Consider the following 24323-nt stretch of genomic DNA (forward strand, 5'->3'; position numbering starts at 1 on the left):
TTCCTTACCACTGATCTCTACGGACGCACCTACAAACCGGCATGACGTGTCACATTTGTGTTTTAAAGGCATTCATTTGGGATCATTCAATATATCGAGCGGAAGTGTAATGGCACAGACTATGGAGTAACCTTGAATACATTTAAAAAGGTCAATCGACATTTATCTTTCCATTTGTAGTGAACATTCAACTAAGAAAAATGCAAATGAGATTTTTTTTATAAGCTTTCCATGTAAGTTATATTCTTTTCTTGATATTTCTGCTATTTTTCTACGTATGAATATATTGCTTACTCTAGACTTTCTCAATAAATTTAGAAGAGATGTATTAAGTACAATTATTGTTGCGATTTTTAAATGCGTTACTGGTGACATGACTTTTCCTTGCCACCTTCATGAATTTGTGTCGTTAATTAATATACATGTCTTTAACATACGTGTCTTCCTTTCATTCGCGAAAAAGTCACTTCTCTCAATGAACGTAAACGAATCTCGCACGTGTTTGAAATGCTTGAAATGCTTGAAATGACTGAAAATGTGTGAATGATATTTTTTTTGTTCTTAATCTTTAAGAAGATGAAAGATTCTTTTTATTTCTCATCGAAGATATCGTAAAAATTAAAGCTTTTAGATAAAACATTTTTTGACTTAAAATAATTGTCACATAGATATTTATAAAAGAAATGAAATAAAAATTTCTGGTAGGTGCATCGAGTTTTCTAATCAAGGATCAATTTATTCGACAAGATATTGTTGAAGACAAATAAATGTAACATTTTATGTCCTCATAGCTAGCTGTTCGTAAAGTAAGAATTTTTGTTATTTTTCATCACGAATTCATTAGGATTTGCATCACGCCGGAATGCTCATGCATCATTTTACGCGTCGCGAATATGTTGCGAACTCGATAAACCGTGCGCCATCAGGTAAATTGTTTTATCTTCGTCGCTGTGACTCATCGAGGAACGCTCGATGAGTCGTACATGCGTGTGATACACACGCCAGTGCGTATGTGTATATGGGCACTATTATGTAAACCATCATATTACATATAGTTCCGTCTTGTATATTCATCGTTACAGCAATTTCCCATTGAAAATTTACTCACTCTTCCGCCGAAACATCGATCCATCGATAATTTACGTATTATTGATCGAATGCTCTGGATCTAATTCAACTTTTATCACAGATTATCATTATCAACATTGAAATATTCATATTATTTTCCGATAAAGTTGAATAATTTTTAATAATAATTATTTATATAACTTAATTAATTTTTATTAAATTATATAATTTATATGATTTAATTTGTAATTTTGTGGATAACATTAAAAAAGATAAGTACGCTGCATTAAATAAATACAGAAGAATAATGTATCATCATGAAATAATGGAATACAATTGATGTTGCATAAAGATCTTGCATTTAAGAAATACATTGAAAATAATTATTTTTTATGGATATATATTCAGTGCTAAATTTATTTTTTTCATTCAAGCCTTCTTAAGTTTGCGAAGACGATTTATTAATATCTTTGTCAATACGATTCTTACTATGACATAGTATAATTATCATTTTTAAATTATTCTTGAAACTACACACTGAGTTTGTGCTCAATCTTTGTTCAATTTTGCTAAATTTACCCGAGATTATGCGATTGGGATACTTCGCAGATGATTTACATTATCATCATGACTACCGCAGTCATTTAAATCACTCTTTGCATGTTTATGCCTAAAATCTTTATGATAATAGAATTCACGGTATTTCCGTTATTTTTATTTATTGTTGTTGTAACTTATTTACATAATATTCGATTTTGATCAAGCTAATGTTGTTAGCAACTTTCCTTTATCTCTTTACTAAAAATATTTCTATATGGAATATACCAAACTGGAAGATCCGTTATTCACACGCTGATTTTCGCGGTCGATACGTTCGTGAATAATTAACATGTGATTAAAATCGTGAATTATTCACGCTATTAATCTTGATGTTGTGTTGTAGCTTATCCACGTCGAGATCGATGACCTTACCGCGCCTATCCTACCTTGATTTCTGTAGCATCGTAATACTTTGATATTTTTTAAATTATTTTTTTTTTCATACTTTATAAATTGTAAACTTGCTTTTGTAAGAAATAGTGACTTTTATTTTTTATTATTTTTTATTTAAATCATGTGGCTTAAGTTCTTCAAAAATAGGTTGATATTTCTCATTTATGATAATATTTTTATCAATTTTTTTGGAGATTGTAAATTTTATTATTATTTTCATTATTAATTTTACTATTAATTTCATTATTAGTTTTGTCTCTAGCTATTATCATCGACCGAAAATAAAAATTCAGTTCAGTCGAGTTTGAACATGTAAAGCATTCTTTAGTATTATCAACGCTCTTCTTGATGTAGCATCATGTTCTCTTCCTGGATTCTTGCAGTTGTTGCTTAGACGATGGCTACTTTACAACCAGCGATTTTCAACCGTTATATACCGTTAGAATAATGCGCGTTTATTAAGTTTTTGTTTGCAAAAAAAGTAGCTTCTTCATACATTTATATATAAACGCTTCTGCACATTTCAATGTGCTTAAAAGAGCTTTAATATGCTGTTCCTTTTTAACTTTTAAATATATAAGCTTGTAATTAACTTTTAAATAAATAAGCTTGTAATTAAGCTTCTTGATTAAAATATTTGCGAAGAAAAGGTTAATTCTGTATGCAAATTTGATATGTAAGTTTATATGAGCATTTTGAAATTACAGCACATGGAATTACATTCTGGAATTACATTATCTCGCTTATTTTTACAAAATAGCATATAAAATAGACACAAAAGGAAATAAGACATTTCTTCGAAATACGCTAATGTTATTCAATAGCAGCATTGCATAAAAGAAGATCGCGATAGAAGAAATATTGCTGGCAGTATGATTCGTTATGATTCGTTTCTGTGGTATAATTACTACAATGCTGATGATTACAGTCGTAATCGTGGTTCTCCTAGAAAAAGTGAGATGTTTTTACATTAGTTTTTATGGCGTTCTAGGCGCCGTTCTTTTGCCTTGTCTCTTTAACAGCACTAATTGTAAATGACGTCCGCTCTCGTAGTCACGTAGACTCACAAATTTTGTGTATTAATTCCGGAAAGTGTTTTTTACGCAAGCATGTGAAGGTCGGCACATTGGCAATGATGACAACGATGATTCTCGTAAGACGCAAGGTTGAAAACGAATATTCTATTTAAATTATTGAATTAGGACAAGGATATCAGGTATATGAAGAAGAAATAGTAGTTAGAAAATTCTACAAGATTATCAAAACTCCCATGCGAATGATTGAAGCCTTTGAGTCATATAATTTCGCATAATTATTTCTAGACTTACAATAAACTTACATAAAAAATGAATATACTGAATATGTACTGAATATGAATGTACTGAATATATGAAATCATTGATTGCGATTACATTAAATTATAAATATTAATAATAATATATTTCTTCTTCTTATATTTTTTTCCGAAAATTAAAATAAAATTAAAATATGAAATATTATATTATAACATTTTATATTTTATAATATTCAGAAAGAAATATAAGAAGAGAACATTGAGAAAATACGTAGAAGGATAATATCAAACGTAATTGTAGGCTATTTATATATTTAAATTAATAATCTCTTTTTATATTTAAATTAATAAGCAAAAGTTTCAATGGGACAAGGAAAATTTCGCGTTCTCTTCTTCTCGATTTTCCGCGCAAAAATTCTAGTTGTCATAATTCTGGGTATTGGTACGAACATCTAAAACTCGGAATACGCGAAATTTCTGTTAAATCAATTTGCCACACCATTTTATCCTTTCGTCCCGTTTATTCCCGGTGCACAATGCCGATTGGTGCAAACGCGATTTTTCACACTCCAGCGTGTGCATCGAGGACACTGACGGTGCGCGCATAAAGTCGGAATTTTATTGCCTTATATTGCGAGAGCCGCGGCCTGCGATACTCCGCAGAAGCAACAATTTCGCGGATAAGCTGCATGCCATGAACTTGATTTTCATTAAACACAGCTGTTGCAGTCGCTCCACGCTGTTTTATATTCTACCATAATGTTTTTTTGCTTCAATGGAAAATTTGCCAGTGATTATATACGATTATTTCGCGCAGAACATTTTTCTCGTCCGATCCAGTTATGTACGACGCCGATAATTGACTCGTTAAATAATCACCTCGTCGGTGATGAATCATGAATCGTCAATGGGAGTTTTAGCAATATCTTAGCGTCGAGGCGCGCCGACGACATTACATTGGAAGTTATATTTGCGCTTGCACGAGACGAGCTATGTTACTAAAGTGAACACTTAGTGTTAATTTATTGTACGAATTAATACTGATATGTTTCTAAATTAAACCTTAAAGTAGATTCTGAAATTTGTTTAAAGCAAAATTCTAGGACATCGATTGGTTATTCCTTCCTACATTTTCCTTGAGCGTTAATTGACTTTATTTCTTTTTTATATTTCTTCATTAGAGCGTAGAAGTTTTGCGCGGGAATGATTATCGATAGATATGATTGATTCGAAAATTCCTTTTTACAAATTCTTTTTACAAATTACAATGATTGACATTTAACATGTGACTTACGAATTACTTACTTAAGACTACATCGTGCATCGTCTCGTTTACGATTCTCGTAACTCGCGGAGTGAGAACCGTTTCCATTCACCTATGGCAATCATGCGTCAATCGATTACGACCGGTAATTCTTGTTTAATCGCGATGAATCACTGCCGATCGACCGATGTTAAATCGTTAAGAGCGAGGCATCGCTGAATCCGCGTGTCCTTCACGCGTGCAACGCCCCATGTTCGCCAGTTCCTCTCCTGATTTATGCCTGGCTTTCGTCAAATCGCCGTGCAATAACCAGCGATCTTGTGGCAGGAGCAACTCGCGGAGTTGCTCCTTTTGTTTATTCATGGAGAAAATCGCGCGGTAGGAAATCCTTGCGTTGCGAAGTCGACGTATCTCTTCCTCTTCACGAAAAGATGAAAATGCGACGATGTCAAAGAGCGAAAGGCACGGTTGCTTCGAAGAGAACGGTAACTTCTCTACTTGTTTGCTCGTGCAGTATATAACGCACTCTTCTGCAAACCTTTACTTCCTTTCGACGGGAAGATGAAAAATCTAAAAAGGTGCTCTCGTATCTTGGTGGCTCCTAGGATTCACTTGTGCAACCGCGAAAGTGGTCTGCCCGGTGAGTCCTTCGACTCACTGCATTGTTTACGCAAAGTAAACTACGCGTTTCTTCGATATCAGTCTCTTCCCTTTGCTTGGAAAACGGAGCGAGAGACGCAGTTAAAGGCTATTGTTTAAACATCTCTTCTAATATCACTGTGGAATCCCGTAAAACGACATGACGCGAATGAGTTGTTGCTATAGCAACAGAGGATTCAGATCGCTTTATGTAGAAAAGAATGCGAAGAGACCGATGAAGAAGTGGAAGGAGAAGAAGATGAAGAAGAAGCGAGGGCAAGTCAACATTTAGGCAAGTCCAGTCGACCTTGACTACTTGAATCCTAATTTTATCCCAAACCGAATCCGGTTTTCATGGCGGTGGCACGAGAAGATGGGCCACCATAATATCGCGGTTGCAGCTGGCCCGCCGAATACCTGCCGTCACCGTCTGTTTTTTTCATTATTTAATGATACAATTAGCGAGCTCTCCGAGCCAGACTGCTGACCGCAATGTCGGAATTTGATTCTCCGTTTCGAATACAGAATTTCACAATCGTATAATCGATTATCGTAATTGAACCATAATAAAAAATGCGTGCGAGTTTATCTCTTCGCTTCATCGAAAAAGAAAATAAGTAAGACTTCTTCGACACAATAATTCGTTGCAATTTACATTTGCATTTAATTTGAAGATCATCGCTGAAGGGCGATAATAATAAAGGGAGCGATAATTATATATAATACAGACCTAAGGTATAAATTTTCGAGAGCGCTATTTTAAAAGTCAAATAATTTTGAAGGAGCAGATTAAGCAGTTAAAATGTCTTCAAGATGAAAGACCGGCCAGTGTAGAATAAATTTTCCATCGATTATGAAATAACGACGACGCGTGGCAACCCGAGTGACAACGGTCCTGGAGCGTCCTGCCGATGGCGACGAGTCTAGCTCTTCCTTTTGTCGCCCTCTCTTCCTTCTTCTCGTTCTCCCTCTCGTGCCTCCCTGACCCACAAATCGAGCGAGCGACGATCGCAGCTCCTTTTTTTTTTCTCTCTCTCTCGCGCGACGGACGCACACGCCCATTATCCAAGAATAGCTGCGGATTTCTAATTTTGCGAATCAACCGAGACGAGAGGAAGCGATACGAGAGTCAATCCCCGATGGCGGTGGCGGTCCCACTTTTAGCGACAGACTCACGGTAAATGATCTCGCAATATACATCATGCCGCAGACATTATACGGCATTATGGCGCGGATCGTCGTGTAACGTTATGATTATCTCGCAAGGAGCCCAAGGTCCATCTCTTCTCATACTCTACGTACGCCAGGCACGGTATAATTGTTCTTTCATTTGACGCGTACATCGCCTCGCGCGATTGTCCCACGTTGTCCTTCTTTCTTTTTCCATTCGTCCCTCGTCCATCTTGCATGACAGTTCGCAATGAAGATGGCATGTGTCAGGCCGATATCTCGAGGATCGTCTTTGTTTCGTTCTGCCTTCGCGATCGGCGAAACTCGGAAGCGTAACGAAGGCTTAAACAATGGAAGAGTATTTACTTCTAAGTATTCATTACCGTGCAACATAGACTGGAAATTTTAGATTATTATCGTTTAAACAGCTACTAGAGGATACAATGACGGATGAAAATAAAACTAAAATAAAAATCCGCAAATTCAAAACGTGCAAATTTAAACGTTCAAAAAATAAAAGAGGATGATATCGTTGGCTTCATGAAATTTTAAATGTGGAGTTCCAGTTACGCGTTAGATATAAAGAGCGGAAGTGTTTGCAACATGTTGACATGTACGATAGATCTTGCGTGTGATAATTTTGCATAAAGTCACTCGCGATGGAAGGAACGAAGGGAAGAGGAAGATTGCGGGAGGGGCGTGAGAGAAGAAGGATCTCTGAACTCGTCTGAGCTCGCGAAACTCCGGCCGGCGGCTGCAGTAAGCTATTTTCAGCTGGCTCTTCTATCCTTTCCCTTCTCTTCGCTGAACGATTCCATCGTGTTCCTTTTGCAGCAGCAACAACATCGTTGCAGGAGCCAAGCGGCAGCAACAGCAACAGCATTAGCCGGTATATACTATACTAGGACCGGGACGACGGACGAGGCCGGAACGGGTTGCCGTTCAGGTTTTGCTGTAGGGGATCGTTAAGATAATCGCCGCTATCTTCATCCTAACTTAGCCTTAGCCGTACGATATATTCATGTCTCGCTCGTCGACTCATTCCATCCCTCCACCCTTCCCTCACTCTTTCCCCTTATCGGTCTGTGTCTTCTTCTCTCTTCCTCTATCTTCTCCATTTTTCTTTATCTATTCCCATGCGTCTCCATTCACATCGCTATGCGGACACCCCCCCCTCCCTCCCGATGCAGCTACGCGTGTATGCATGAGCTACGCGTTCGATTCACGATCTGATTGTGTGTTGAAGAACCGTGAAATTCGCTGTGGCAGCTAACAAAGCTAAAAAGAATTATTGTAAGAAATAATTTCTGCGCGGTGTGCAGCCCGACGTTGCAGTTTTCTATGTCTCGGAAGGACGACTGTGAACTTTCGAAGACTTTCATCAGTAATAAAAGTAACCTTCACCTCGTCCATCGATCATTGATAATTAATTTTCAGGCAGGTACTCGTACGCACCGACGACGCGTACGATGCGTACAAAACGACTTCTGAGTAGCGTCATTGTCATCCTTCGTAATTTTTCCTTATCTCTTCATGACCATCGCGTGATTTCATCTCTGCAGCATTGATCGTTGTCGTGAAAAAATTCGCCAAGGATAATTCAAGTGATTTGATTTAGATGTATACCCGATACCGTGATTTCCATTAATTTTTAAGGCCGTTTCCTCTAATAAAGTAACATGTGTTTCTTCAAAAATAAAAGAAAAAAAAAAGAAGAAACCACTTTAGATTGATCTTTTCTAGTTTGCTTCTCTCGAGTATATTCGCGTGCACATCGCCCCGGCAAAAATATACGCGTCAGATGTTCATTTCATTTCACTCCTTCGATCCTAATCACCTGCCGGCACCCAGGAATCCCATGGAAAGTCGCGGGGAGTCGCAAGGACGCGAAGGTACGACCGGTCGTCGTCGCCTGCTGCGGCGGGCGAGCCAGTCGGTCGCTGGCGCGCTGGTATATAATGCGTTACACAGGTATTACAGGTATTATCCGTATTACACGTATTACGAGTATTATACGGACGTACGTGCGACCTCGGTGGAAACAGGCCCGGCACGACGGCTCTTCTTTCTCCGATTCCCTCTTCGCGGCTCTCCCGCTCTCACGTCTCGCCGTCACGTCTCCTTCGGCTCCCTCGCATCATCCTATCCCCGTGCATTCTCATCTTTCGCCTCATCCTCCTTTCTGACCGTCCTCCTCCATCTCGCGACTCAGCCTACTCGCCTCATCTCTCCTTCCTTCTTCTCCTTCCTTCATTCTCCTACCTTCTCTGTCATATCTTTTTATCCTAAGGCCGAGAGCGAGCGGGCGGTTTAACGTCCGCGACTTTTTCTCGCCTTCCCTCATTCCTGCCCCTTTCTCTCTTCTCCCTCCTCCTCCTCCTCCTCCTCCTCCTCCTCCTCCTCCTCATTCTTCTCGGCTTCGATTATCTCTCGTCCCCGCTATGCTGCACTCCTGCGCGCTTTGCGACGTTTGTGCATAGCAATGCATCTCCCGTCTGCGCGATCTGCGCTAAGATCCACGAAAATTCGTTATTGCGTTATGCTTATCGCGGCAATCTTAATTTATTTTAAATTGTTCACTTATACATCGAGACTCGTAATCTTTTTTTATATGGTTTGTGTTCTCTCTAGGAATAATTTAATTCAAGTAATTTGCGAAATGCAATATCGCAAGATTCTATACTTGAGATTAAACACAATAGTTTTTAAATTCTCTTTACATTCTGATAATTGCAGCTATTTGCAATCGATTATGCATTATTTATACTTCTTAGAACTCAAGATCCCTCTAATATTCTAATACTTAAAACAACATAGTAAATTCTGATTTCTGCATAAAAATAACTATTTATTGAAGATATGAGTAACGCCTATTACGTCGTATCAGTCTCCTCGTGCATTCATTTCTTATTTCCTTCTTATTTCCTCTCAACCTAGACTAGCAATAAAAAAAATTGTTGCATGAATAAAATTTTACATAATCATTACGTAAATCCGTTTAATTTCTACGTCAGCGTTTCATATTAAATTTTGGTTGTTGTTAATTCTTGTTACGATACATTTCTACTAATTATTATCTCTATTATAAATTAACATTTTTATTTAAATTTTTATTTTTATAAATTTGACAGGATTATAACATCTGATTATAACATTTTATATTGAAAACCAATGTTTTAGTTTCGTTAAAAAAATGCGTCAATAGTATTATATGGTAGAAACTAGGTAAATATAATTTTTAATAGAAAATCCCAATGCGAAAATATATGAAAGTCCTATGAATATATCTAATGTAATAATTAAATAATCTATTGAATGTCATCGTGCGAATAGGCCATGCGAATCAAACAAGCTAGTTATCATCGATCTTTACTCGCGAAGAAAACGACCTCGGTATAATGCTCGACCTTTACCGAACCGGTCCCCTGAGTGAGTAGTGCATTTGCATGCTGACACAGGTGCATACGATCCGCGTGCTGTAAGATCTCATACACACTAGATCACGATGTCCATTCTCGCGAGGCAGCACGTTCACCTTAATGAACTCCAATCGAGTTTCGAACGTGTTTACTGGCGCTCTTGGAATAAATATGCTAATAACAGCTTTTGCTGCGAATGATGTTCATTTACGTATATGTTGAACTGAGATAATGTTGAGCCGAGATAAGCGTATCCGAAGGCAGTATCACGTACTTGGTTGGTCGTAGTATTTCAAATAATTACGTGGATCATTTTATAAGTCGGTGTTACATATGCTTAAAGAAAATACGTACAACCAAGTGGATCTGTGGACAAAGAGGTAATCGTAATTTGGAGGTTTCGCTTATGACGATCTGTTCGGGACGATCGTCAAAAGTGAACCGTGCCTTTTTTTTTCGCCTTCGGTTCGCTCGGGATGGGAGAGGAAGACAGGTTTCGTCGAACGCGGGGGAAGGCGTCGTCTATTATGCATCTCGATGCAAACCCGTGCCCGGCACGACGGTCTGCTATCGACTAGAGAATGATCTCGTTATATAGTACGCGATTTAGCGAAACTGATCGAATTGATTTATACGCATTGCCAGTTTTACCATGATGTATTACAACACGCAGAAAGAAATGGAAAAATTTGCTTGCAAGAGAAAACTGTTCTCCATGCGATATTGTTCTTTTGAAACTCGAGTTCTTTGAAACACTAAGAGTTTAAGATACGAGTAGATTAAATCTCAGATTAAATTTTAATTGATGTGCATTAAATTAATTTAGCTTAATAATTTTCAATATAATTTCTATATATAATTATATATATAATTTCTGTCTATGATACAGAGAAAAAGCTTTTTTAATTTAATTCATAACTTAATTCTAAAATTTGTAGAACTTGATTGAAAACTATTTTATGTACATGAAATTATATTTGCAAGAAATGAGTCATGAATTTAAAATTTCTAAAATCTAAAATTATGAAAACCTAAAATTTTTAAAACAAAATTTTTCTTTAAACAAAAAGAGCGTAAAAAAATTAACAAAAATGACGGATAGAACAGAAGAGAAATGAGAGGTCATTTTTACGTGTTCCATGCACGAGATAAATTACGAGTGCGCGATGATAAATCCTCGATGTGCTCATTCATATTTCATCGTCAGCTGGTACGTTTACTGGTCATGTAAATTACAATGCACGCGCCTGTGTCTCGTCGTATGTACGTGCACAAATTCCTGTCTCTTTTTTTAACCAAGTACTTTATCCGATCCATCTGGTCCATACCTCGACGAAGTCGTTTACTTCGTCGCCCAGTGAGGGTACTCGATTTGCATTTGACGAGTGCACCGGCGATGTCGTAATCCACGTCATTCCTTTGCGCGATCACGAAATGTGAAATGACCGCGAACTTGGCTGGCGTGCTTTGCATTCAGGGTCACGTCGTCTCAATGACGTAGGTAATGAGTGACCAATCGATCCATCGCGCCGTATATCGCTTTCCTGAAGAAGAAAATAAAGAAAGTGATGAATAACAAGGTATAAAAAAGCATTCAATTTCTTTTTGACTAATTATCTTAGGAGATCAAAATGCATTAAATTTGTACCTTTGCAATTAATCTTCAGATAGTATTTGAAAATCCGAAGATATAGAAGAAAAATAAAAATTGATTAAAAAATATATTTCTTAAAATAGCGAAATAATAAGTTAATGGCTCTGTCTGAAATTTTAAAATTTAATCTCGAAATACTTATCCGTTATATATATTACTCTTTTATGGAGCCTTTTATGGAGCCTAGGGCTCATGGAAAAAGCCATGGAAAGTCCCACTGCATTCTGGTAATATTCCATCGCTTGATGCGGGTTCTTTATGGAACAAGCGTGTCACTTTACAATCACCCCCAAGTTTGACTTCTTTAAAAGGGTCTCTCGACGCAACGAGTACCGACTGAAAAGGTTTTATCTTTCGAGGGACGAACAAGAGTATCTATTAGGGTCAGATCAAATAACAGGCCTTGGTGTCCATTTGGATCGAAGGCAACAGGCGCGCATGATAGGGTACACGATACAGAGATTGTCCGTGGTTAAATTGCGCTGTACTGTGAAGAACCGTGTTTGTTAGAATAATTTGCAACACGCGATTCATGTAATGATTCCTCAGATGATTTTCGCGTAGCTATGAATTTCCCTGAGATAAGAAACTTCCCCGGACACATTGTGAATTTATATCATCGAAACGTACGTGCCTTGTCAACATCTACGCTTGTTTAGATTATAATTGAATTTATAATTAAACGAAATAGATAGAAGAAGTCTTGCTCTACGATTTCATTTTGTAAGTTATTTGCCTTTTTTCTCCTGTACAAATATATACTCTTCTATACAAACATAAATACCGAATACTAATGCTGCATTAGGTGAATGATAGCAAATTCTGTATTAATTTGTGACCTCGACAATAATGAACGTTGCTGCCCAAGGCCGTTTATATCACTTCGGATATGGACGTGCATATGTACCTCTTTCGCTTATTTCGGACGAAGGTCCACGCTCTTCAGCGCATAAGTATTGTAGATTAACGCGAATGCGTATTTGAATAGAGATATGTTTAATTCATATTTATCTCTCGAGAACAACTCGTGAGAGAACAACGGGGGAGTGACTCATCCCTTACTCAAGGATCATCACTCTCTCTGGAGTTTGACAACGAAGTATCGCATGCTTTCTTTGCACATATGAATATATGTATATTAAGTAAGACTTAGATAATTGATACAAGATTAAAAGTACATTTGAACAAAGTTTACAAATCAAAGATACAATTATTTTTTATTTTTTAATTTTTATATTATTTATTATGTTTAATTATGTAAAATTTTTTTTTAGAAAAAATGAAAATAATCTCTTCTATTTTGTAAAAAATAAAAAATCTTTCTATGAATTAGTCGAGATTGCTCGCCCTAATACCACGTAAATAGTAAAAAAATATCAGCGTTCTTCCTGGTTAGCTTGAGTTTTCGCGATATTCATCGAATTCGATGCGATATTCCAGGCGCGATGTCGCTTCGTGACTTTGTCAATGGACGCGCACCGCAGACGATAAGAGGAAGCCTGATCGTGAAGGGAATCCGTTGCATTCTTTTTGGATTTATAGATCCTAGAAATAGTCTCCACGGATATATTAGCATATCGGTTGGAAAACTGAATTCGTATTTTCCTGGCAATGTAACAAGAAGCTAGGCTTCACGTTTGCCATTATTTATAGTAAATTCTCTATCAATTCTGGACGGAATAAACCCAATAATAATAATAATACTGATAAGGCATCTCATATTCGAGAATATGATACGAGATAGGAGAATCGATTATTCTGTCAAAGAGGATATTTTATGTTATGTTAATAAAATTAATTTGCGTATACTTGGTAAATGGTTAATAAAATGCAATACAAAATGCAATGATGAAGGAGATCTCAACGGCGGATAAAAAATCCATCACGTTGCTTCTGCATTTATAAATTCTGAAATCAATCTCATACATTCAAATATATGCTGGCGGAAAAGACTTCGTCATTAGACCGCATTATACATTGTCGTATGCGTGGAAAAATGAAGACTTAAAGTCGCAATAACATGATAATTACAAAATAAGCATATATTCGACGCCGCTATTATCTAACACCGCTAGGAAGATATTAAAAAAAATCAATCATATTAACAAAATAGGTGCTAATCAACTTCTGGTTTTGCATATTACGCACTTATGTGTAACAATTGTTTTGTCTTTCCGTAAGATTGTTCGTCGTATATTATAATATTATAATTATAATTATAATTATAATTGTAATTGTTAACTCTGTCTACATTGTTGAAATATACATATGTGTGTGTGTGTGTGTGTGTGTGTGTGTGTGTGTGTGTGTGTGTGTGTGTGTGTGTGTGTGTGTGTGTGTGTGTGTGTGTGTGTGTGTGTGTGTGTGTGTGTGTGTGTGTGTGTGTGTGTGTGTGTGTGTGTGTGTGTGTGTGTGTGTGTGTGTGTGTGTGTGTGTGTGTGTGTATTATATATGTATTTTTTTTTCAATAAGCATAAATTTAAAAATTATATATGTATGTACATACAGCTTTTTAATTTCACTTGTTTCATGCTGCTGACTCTTTAGAATCGTTTAGTGTTATTCATGCTACATGTTCTAAGAGAACGAGAAAGAGTGTTATGGTCTAGCTTAACCTTCGACGCTGTCAATTAGGAAAGACGCACTAATTATGTTCACGCCATAAAAAGCGAAATTAGCGCGATTGATTAAAACACACATTTTCAAATTGGCGTTAATTCGGGTCTAAGAAAGTGTCAATGTCAGGGACAGTCGACGCATGGATGTCGATTCCACAGACCATAAACTCTTCAGAAAACGACTGCGTAGAAGGAAGTATTATTTTTATTTCTTTTTTTCCCGTTACTTCTGTAGGTAACTGTAAATTTGATCTTAGGTCTGAGAATGATCAGTGATAATTTTATCTCAACCGCTTTCTGTCATCCAATCTCGGGCTATAGCCTACCTAGTCATCATGAATATTTCAGTTGAAGGATCGTATAGTGTTTTTGGTTGAATTATTACAGATATGTGGGCATGATTTATTATGTTCGATTTAATATTTAATTCAAGATAATTTATCAATTTTATTTTCTATCATCTTATCGTTCGATCGAAACATAAGAAATTAGAAAGGAGTTTTCCTTTTCTGGCATATGTTTCATTCTACACGAATGATTATTATTATTATTATTATATTTCTGTGTCTAAAAAAAAATGTCTCGAAAAAAAATGTTAACGAAGTCGACAATCACTTTATTACAGTCTATTACATTTTTCGATCAACATTAAAAAAGCTAATAATAATTCAAATATCTGATAGGAGTTATGATAGAAAGTATTTTCTAATGTTAATTCAATAAATTAATCATAAACTCATGTTTACGTAAATGTAATTAAGAAATAATATATCATTAGCGATCAAAACCGATTAATTTCGCGATTTAATTTTGATGGCATTTTCTTATGATATTTTCATGTGCTAATAAGAGATACGTGGTTTCGTGTTTAAACGTGAGTGATGCAAGTTGAAAGACCATTGCTCGATTGAGACAAGGACAGGAAAATGACGATAGAAAATATAATCATGCGTCATAAATATTCATTACGATGTGATTTTTTTCTATTTTTTCCATTCGCGATGTAACAGCAATTTATCTGAAAAGCTTAAGGCTTGAGCAACGATGAGTCTTGTTATTGAAATTGCGTTTTATTAGGGCACCAATTAAGATGTATCATTAATATTATAAATTCCGTTGCACTACGCTCCCGATAAACCGATGAATGGATTGAAATATAACCGGTTGGATATATACCTAACATAAAAAATTGTTATTATCAAGCGCTCGAAACACTGGCACATACATTTCAATTTGGTCAATGCCTTGCTCAATTAAGTCAGTTAAGTAAAATGTTAAATGATGATTTTATGTCTCTCGAAAATTTTTTTGCTAGCAGTGCATTGAATATTTCAGGAATTTTATTCAGGCTTGAATAAAAATTATAAAACAAAATTTAGTAGACCGAAGATTGCATTATATCGGAAAATATAATAATAAGTTGCAACCTATTGGTTGGACTTTGATTGGATTTGTCGAATTCTTTAAAGAACATTAAAATAGATCTAAATGTAAATCATCTTTTCTCGCATCATATATATTTTTGAAAAAAAAATTTAATATTTTATTAATTTTGCAAAAAATGATTTTAGTGAAGTATTTAAAAATTTGACCAGATACGAATATAAAAACAATTTTGATGGACCTATAAAATAATTATGTAAAATTATGACTATAATACTACAAAATTTTGTTATATTCAACTTGGTCATTTCACATAATTATTTTGATGGTCCAACAAAATTATTTTTAAATCTGGCCAAATGTTTCGAATTTTAGTAAATCTATTTTTTTCGTGTATCTTTCATGCATCTACAATTTAAACTTGTCTGTCTTCTCACTTTCTTGATCACTTTCAAATATACCTTTCGTTCGAGTATTACGAAATTTCTGACTTTGCTAAACGGCGTCGCCGCTTTTACGACGTAGGAAGTCCCGGCGCCGTATTAGCAGTCTGGGTGCGAAGTGCAAAGTACAATGGACGGTCTCCCGACGATCTCAATGTCAGTAGTCAGCTCGAGCTTAGCGCACTGCGCACAGTCGGAAGAGGAAAGGGGGAAAAAACCGATGGTAGAATCGGCAGGGGGTTCGCCACGCCGCGGCGCCTTCCACTTCGTGTACCCGATGCTGCGTACGTGACGCGACTATGCTACTGGGAATTAGTAGACGACGCCTTACGATAAATTCATCGGAGTAAGTTTCCGTCTGGATACCTCCTTACCGTCCTCGGGGCCAGGTATGTGGCGAATCCGAACGAACGAGGCGTTCGAAATCATCCGAGTGGCAATAAAGTACCTCTTGCTAAAAAAAAGACATGCGTTCATGAAGAGCGGGAGATCGCTCTTGATTAATTCTCGAATAATAACAAAATCGAATTTGTTGTTAGAACTGTGTAAACTATGGCTATCTGGATAAGTGATTTTTGAAAAATTAACGAGAATCCGATGAATAGCTCTTCTCTTGATTAACAGCAAAAGCAGTGAGAGTCTGCCACGATTTCACAGAATAACAGAGAATTTCACAGAATAATATTGAAAATATGTAAGGCTGAGAATTTGTAAGAGTAAATTGTTAAGATTTTATTTGGCTTATTTGGTTTTCCTCGAAACACTTCTGCAATTTTTTTTATCTACGACCAGGCTTGCTCTACGGGCCCTTTCTCGTAGAGCCGGTCAACGGAAGTAGTGTCTGTGCGGCGAGACGGATGCTCGAAAGAAAGTTCTCGAAGTCAATTCCGTAATAGTCGGCGTAGCATTGAATTCAATTGAATAATGGTTGGCCGACCGGTGGGGGGAGACGGGGCGCGAAAGGCAGCCGCTCCGATCATTATCCATCATTCGGCCGATTATCGTGATATTCCCGCGGCATTCTCGCCTTTATCACCGCGTTACTCAACGCGTCGTCGGCCGGGAGTGCCGAGAGAGTAACACAAGCGAGAAAGAAGTTTCGAGACCAACGTTCGCAGGGTGGATCGTCCCTTCGAATGTTTCTACGCAGGCTATTTCTTTTATTTTTTTATTCGTATATATTCTAGATGAATAATCGTGCTTGGTTGAATGAAAAATGACCGTTCGCGTAAATCGCTTTAGTCTCGTCATTCATCGATCGACAGTTTCGCTATTGTTGTAAAACCCCAGGGAAATCCATTAACGAGTAGCGCTACGAAGCTAAATGCGTTACGTTAAAATATTACATCCGATACACCAGGAGCAAGAAGCTTGTCTTGAGAAAAGTGCACTTAAAACGTTCGCCTCGTCTCGCTGGATACAATCACCTTCGCGTACGAGAGACAGGCCGTATCTTTCTTCCGATGCTTTTTCGGAGAAACACGATGTGTTTACGCATACGTCGGCGCGAATTTACGTCGAGAAAATCGACGTATCGCGTGACTCCGGACGGATGATCGATCGCGAGCGTTCCCTTCCGAGTGAATCCAGGTCATCGATGTCACGACGGTTTGCTCGTCTATACTTAGATCAACGCGCGATCAAAACAACGGTCAAGAAACCACCCCGGAAAACGAGCCGAGGAGCTCGGCTCCGCTTGGACGCAGCGGCGTATAACATATGCGGGTCGAGCGCGTGCGGGAACGCGCGATCCATGCGAGAGAGAGCCCGCCGGCGAGTTCACGAGGAATCGACGGCGATCGGTCGAGCCAAGGATTTAATGGAGCGTGGCGATCTGTAACGGTAGATTCGTCGCGGGGCGACGAATGTCCGCTCAAAATTATTCGTTCGATTCGTAATGCTGAAATGGGACCGATGTTTGCCAGGCGGAGGCGTGTGGACATTGACTTGTTCTAGGTAGGCTTAATTGCGCGTGAGAGAAACCGCGAGGGAGAGAGAGAAAGAGAGAGACGTTACGAGTTGACGTTTCTTACAAGTACAAGTACTAATCGGTGACGTTACCTTTGGTATAATGCGGGAAGACTTTTGCGAATGAATTAGCATTTGCGTGATAATACACGAAGGTGCGAGGCAGGCGAGTTACGTCTGTATCCGACGCGACGCGTGATCGATACGTAAGCCATTTAACGAACGTCGTGAAACGTCAAGTTATTAGCGCGCACGTGGGACTGTAATGAAAGAGAAAGGTGTCATCCATCAATGTAAGCCAGGCGACATCGCGACCTATCGATCAGCGACCGAGGAGCCACGGCGCGCAGTGATAATTATTTGTCTCTCTCTCGCGAGAACCGTCGAATCTCATTTCGCAACGCGCGAATCGGGAGACACACTTACCTAATTCGCGATTAACATTTGCGTCATTTATTGCGCTGGAAAAGATATCGGCAAGTTAATTTTAGCGCGGCTACGCCATGCGCGAACAAGAAGAGGGCATCTGTCGACGTTATCGACGTTATTCGAAAGCTGTTTAACGAAAACATCGCGAAGAATGTTGATTGACATGGGAGAAAGAGAGAGAGAGAGAAAGAGGGGAAAATGCGAAACGAGTCTAGCGTGTTTAATCGTGATGAAATCATTGGCGGACGATGAGCTGAATATGCAGGTCTGATGCAAAAAGCAAGAGGCAGGAGTAGAAGTAATGAGGCGCACATCGGGATTAACGGGTGGCGTTAACCAGCACGGGAAACCTGGCGCCGGTCATTAAATTAGATCGCGACGATGTGCCAAATCACGTTTCCTTGCCTTTTCTTCTTCTCTTCCGCGCGTCCGTCCTTCATTTTTCATCCCTTCATTTGGCGATCGCTTTTCTCGTCACGTACTTTTATTTTTTGCGATTCGCTTGCGAAAGAAATAAAAATCTTCTAGCATGAGTAAATTAGGCATAGTTGATTATTTACAAAGATCCTGTTAAGCGTAACAATTTATTAAGGACAATTTATGATTTAATGTTCTTCTTTACATTTATGTTTATCTGAAGATCTTGCTATGATTTTTTTGTTCGCATTGTAGTTGATCCGTGTAGAAAAATACATCAAGATTAGAACTCTTTAACATAGTATTCATGATATCTCAGGAATGCTCGTCTCGCTGAGAAGGAAAAAAAAAAGAATTATTCAAATGTTAATTCGGTCGTGCGTGATGAAACACAATTGGCTTCACGAATCCCCTCTGAAAGCCCCGAAGGAGGGAACTTGGCGAGGGCTTAGAAAGGCGATAAAAGAAGAGAGGAAAGGAAAGAGAAAGAGAGCGCTAGAGGGGGTGGACGGAGAGATACGGGAGGATAGAATGGAGAGGAAGGACGGAAAAGAGAGTAAGAGATCCGTGGTGCACATGATGGGGAGCAGGTTTAGCTTTTTGCCATACGGCGATGCAGCCGTATCGGTGCGAATCCCCGTATACGGCCGTGGTACGCAAAAGGAGGAAAGAGAAGGGGGCAAGAAGAAGAAAAGGAGGAAATGAAGAAGAAGAAGAAGATGAAGATGGGTCGGGCGGTTTACGCGGGGCATCGGTGCACCGCGGTGCATAGTGGGCAGGGACGAAAGGAGGGTGGAAGGATCGCGCGATGGGCAGACGAGGAGGTGGATGTACGAGAAGAAAAAGAGTCACCCTCCATGGCGTCTGAAGGCGATGGGCGAGTAGCGACCGGTCGCCAAGGGATTCGCAGCGACGGCGGAGACTCCACGACCTTCGAGGTTTTGCTATGTTCTCCAGGTTCGCCGACCTGCTTGCAGCCCGACGCTTCTATCGGTCGTCACCGTCATTAAACGATTCGACGTCTCTGCACGATGTTAATCAACGAGTTTGACGGTCGCGAGTCATCGAGTGAAAACTCGATCTATAGTTTCTCCAGCCGACGCAATCGTTCAATTTAATGCAATCTATAAGCGAAGATTCACAGATTCCCTCTAATCTCTCGTTTAACAAATATTACTCTTTTTTTTTTTCAATTATATCATAATACTAAATTTCCCTTTTGTCCTCATCTATTTTTCTGTATAATCGATGTTTTACGGAATACTTTCCTCGCTTGTGCCTTTTAAGGTTTAGCGAATTATGATTTTACTAATACAAAACAATGTTCTAGAATAGAACTCTTCCGGTCGTGGTTTTCGATAGAACGTCATACCTCGTGGTTTGGAGGAGCTACATCATCAATTTATGCCGTAAAAAGCGACTGTGCGAGTGATGATCAGCAGTAATCTGTCAATGCTCCGCGAACCGTTCGATAAAAGATTCGTGACGGTAGTATTTGCCGTAGTAGTTGCGGAGCCCGCAAGTCATCCTTCTCTTCACTCGCGGTTTGTCGCCGCGCTGACGTGCGTTCTGCTTCGTTTGCACGTTCGCCACGCTTTGCAAGCCTTGACCTTCGTCTTGGGTAGCCCGAAATATCTTCTCTCGCTAGTCCGCTAAGCGCTTTCGTGAGCTTTACGCCATATTTTTCGCTCTTGCCCCCTTCGTTTCGCTTTCTCGTCCACCCTGTTTTCTCCTTTTTTTCTTCTCTGCTCGACATGGAGACTACGACTCTCGATTGCCGGGGAGACTGTTGTTAACGAGTTTTCGGGCCCTTGGGCCCCAACAAGAGTCAGCCAACGAACTCCTAAACCGGCAATAACTTTGGCCGTCCAATGGTCCATGATATAGTGGCCGGTACCCCCACGTTCCTGTCTTCCCTCGAAAAAATACGACGCTACAAAAAAAGGCCCGCGATTCTTCTATGTAGATTAAATCCCTGTTCCGTCTGCTCCATCGCCATAGGACATGTAATCGCGCGATAACGAAGGGACATCGATCAAATTTCTGTCGGGAAAGGATCGTTTCTTAATTCAGCGAGGTCTGATAGAAGCGACGATGCGCCTAAGAGAAACCGTGAATAAAAAAAATAGAGAAGTTGCATATCCCAAAGATAAAGATTGAAATTAAAAATGCATAGTTCCAATGCTGAGTAGGGCCGAATATCGCCATATCACGAACGACATCACGCAGCGTAGAAGAGACATTGGTGGCTCGATTGGATCGTGACTGCGGGATATTGGAGCCTCACTCTCTTTCGCGATCACCACGTCGCATTCACGCTAATCTGCACAGCGATTTCCCCGTCCGCTTCCATTAGTCCACATTCTCACGAAGAATATATCTGGTACACAGCACACCTCCGTATAATATTTCCTTGAAGGCAAACAAGCCTAGACGAGGGGGTCTGTGATGCCACTTCGCGCATCGTCGCCGTTGCCATCGCTGACGATGACGACGAGGAGCAACAGCAAGTACAAGGCTACGTTTCTTTCACCATCGTATTACCCGCTTCTTTTCAAGTTTCCACGGCCCGGGGGGCCCGCCGATACGCGCGGGCCGGCGCGTTGCGATATAAATAGATCGGTGCGCACCGATCGCGGTGGATAATGGCGATTGAGGACGAAGAGGATGAGAAAAGGAAAGAAGGGGAGGCAGTGGCGGCGAGGCTGGTAGAAGAACAAGAAGAAGACCGCGTCTTCTGATGCCTCGGTGGAGCGCGAGAATGGAGAGAGAGAGAGAAAAAGACAGAGAGAGAGAGAGAGAGAGAAAGGAAGAGAAGGAACGCACCTTGAATGTGCGTGCATCCGCAGAAACGTGCGTAATGCGCGTGCGGTGCAGATTGCAGGGGACCCGAGCACTCTGCTCGCGAGCGAGCATCAAGAGCGTGACTATCGCGCAACCCTTCTTTGTCTGTGCCATTAAGCAGAAAGAAAAGGGAATGTCTTTACGGGCGACGAGGGGGACGACGTATCCGATGAGGGGGACCGCCACCTCGTCGCCACTCTGCGAATGCTCTATTGTATCCCGTATGTGTCTCGTTAACGTTTCGTTTCGGCTCGTGACTTGCGTGTCGTTCAGCGGGAGAACTTTGGCGAACCGCATTGCTACCATTAATTATCACAGTATCGCGAATGACGTGTTAGAGCCTCGATTGTCCGAGGTTCCCTCGTTAATTCAATCTAATTAAGAAGAAGAAACAATAGATTTTTTTGAGCGAAGAAATTTTTAGCGAGTCTAACATTCAATTGATACACTAACTTGTCTTTTCTCTTATTTTTTTTTCACGACATTAGGTATAGAAATTTTTCATCTGACTAAGAGTAATATTGTTAATGTTAAGACGTCCGAAATTGAAAATCGAAAGAGTTCACATTAATCCACATAAATTTTATTGAAAAGGACGCCCTGCATTATCTTTATCGAAAATACATTACTTGGACCGTAAGAGCGAGATGCCATAAAGGAGGCGACTTCCTCGAGGAATGTATCGCTGGTGAAGTTTGTTCTCCGCCACGCTCGGTCCCTTCAATCCGCGCCGCCAATCATTTATCACGATACCTTAATGTCGCCGTTAAAAACGACGCGGTTGTTCGCCGCGGTTGTTTACAACATCGCCAGTCGTCACCGGTTATCGTTCTGTTTGCCGCATGTTTGCGGCGATGCAACGAGTGCAATCTCATTTCACGCTCGTGTCTAGCTCGGCCGCGCGACCATTAGAGACATCGGTCGCGACAGTCGTTACCCTTCTTTGTGCGTGCCATTAAACGTGAGTAAGGGTGTCTTTAAGAGGATACGGGCGACAAGGACGAGTCTTTTACTGCCGCTGCCTTACGATGCGTGTCGTCGCTGCTTTCGTTATCGTTAAGGCCGTTTTCCAATCAACAGCACCTCTATCTCTCCCTTTCGTCGTCGTCATTTTGAATAACGATCATTATGAAAGAAAGCGCGAGAATAAAAGGATAATCGAAACTCGATTTTTCTGCTGTCATTGCGATAGCGCGAGCAAACAATCGGGCCATTTATTATATTTTTCGAAATGCCTCCGTTTTCCCGTGTCACGGACATTTATCTTCCATCGCGCGATAATCGCCGTTAATTATGCACCGATCGCGCCATCGCTCGATCGTTCTCGGAATGGTGAGCAAAAAGCCATCGCATATGTCAATTCCTTCTCCGGTATCGACAGGGGGTTGAGTTGCCTGCCGAGTTTTCCGAGTGGAAAGGAAGCTAAAAAAAAAAAAGCAGGGCGAACCAGCTCCGTCTCGTCGTCTTAATCGGCCTGTCAATCTACAGGAAAAGAAGTCTAGGAAAGATGCTGAAACTAATTGCCACTCGGATCGTGTCACCTCCAGCGTGATATCGGATCTAGATCTGTCAACGATAAACGCATGCGTCTCCTCTTTGGGCTCTATCATGCGCGAACCTTATTATTATTTTTACAATTACTTTTAAATATATGATACGGTTATGTTCATATCGCGCAACAACTGAATGCTACAACTTTTCGTAAATTGCACATGTGCTTAATATTCCTAACGCTACTTCAATAAATCTCGGTCACTCGCCGCGTCTCGAGAACGATTCTCGCGATGCGATCCCCGACTCGATCGGCCGCGCAAAAAATCTCTTGTTAATAGAAGCGGGAGGAACCACATCGAGGATACAGTGCAGTGCCTATGCGCGCTGCAGGATCGATGACAGGACGCAAGAAAGCCTTCGCAAGGCAAACCAGCCTCGTAGCTTTAATCGTAGACCTTTGATTTCTTTCTCTTTCTCTCTTTCGTTCGGCCCCTCGCGGCGCCGGGCAAGTTTCGCGAGTGAAAAATCGGCGCGCCGAGCCCGACGATAATGTCTCCCGCATGCAACGATATCGTCATAACGTCCTTTGCGGTCAGGACACGATCTCGCAGCTATTTCCTTTTGGGGAGACGCGGGGGAAGGCGGAGGGTAGGGAGGGAGGCGAACGGCCTAGAAAAAACTGCAACGAGATAAAAAGCCATCCGGCAGGCCGAACGCGTCTTGCTGATAGAATTGCAGACGTTCGCGATATTGGCAGCGATCGCCTCGAAAAGCACGACCACGAAGGACGCGAGTACGAAAGCACGCAACGGATATGCTCGAACGGTGCGCAGATGCCGCAGGTATATGTGCGCTCTCACGGCAAACTGGTTGGAATCTGATACAGGGTGCTTGTCATTGATAAGCGTGCGGGGTGCGACAGCCTTTTCTCCCGGCTGACATATCCTTCGAGAGTATTTTTCTGCGCTCCGCTTCTTTTCTCTCGCTAAACTCGAGATTAGATGAAAATTTATCGTTGGTCATCTATTTTTTACAAATTTAATGAGATAAAATTGATGCGTTAAAACGACAAAAATTTCTAGTGTGTTTTGAAATAAATCACCCCCCTACTTTTATTTATAAATAAAAGATCGAACGTCTGATACGAATCACCAGTTACGTTAATCAATCCTACAAAACAGGTATTTCACGATTATTATTACGATCTTTTTTTTTTTCTAAAGAAT

At 39.9% G+C, this 24323-nt stretch overlaps 1 protein-coding gene across 1 annotated transcript in view; it reads left to right on the plus strand.

Annotated features, from left to right (window-relative positions):
- Nucleotides 1-24323, plus strand: part of S6KL (ribosomal protein S6 kinase like) — a 43873-nt gene that overhangs the window by 12495 nt on the left and 7055 nt on the right. The window lies entirely within an intron of this gene.

The sequence above is a fragment of the Pogonomyrmex barbatus genome, unplaced genomic scaffold (genome assembly GCF_055798465.1).
Source record: "Pogonomyrmex barbatus isolate J1 unplaced genomic scaffold, ASM5579846v1 scaffold13, whole genome shotgun sequence".
NCBI classification, from domain to species: domain Eukaryota; kingdom Metazoa; phylum Arthropoda; class Insecta; order Hymenoptera; family Formicidae; genus Pogonomyrmex; species Pogonomyrmex barbatus.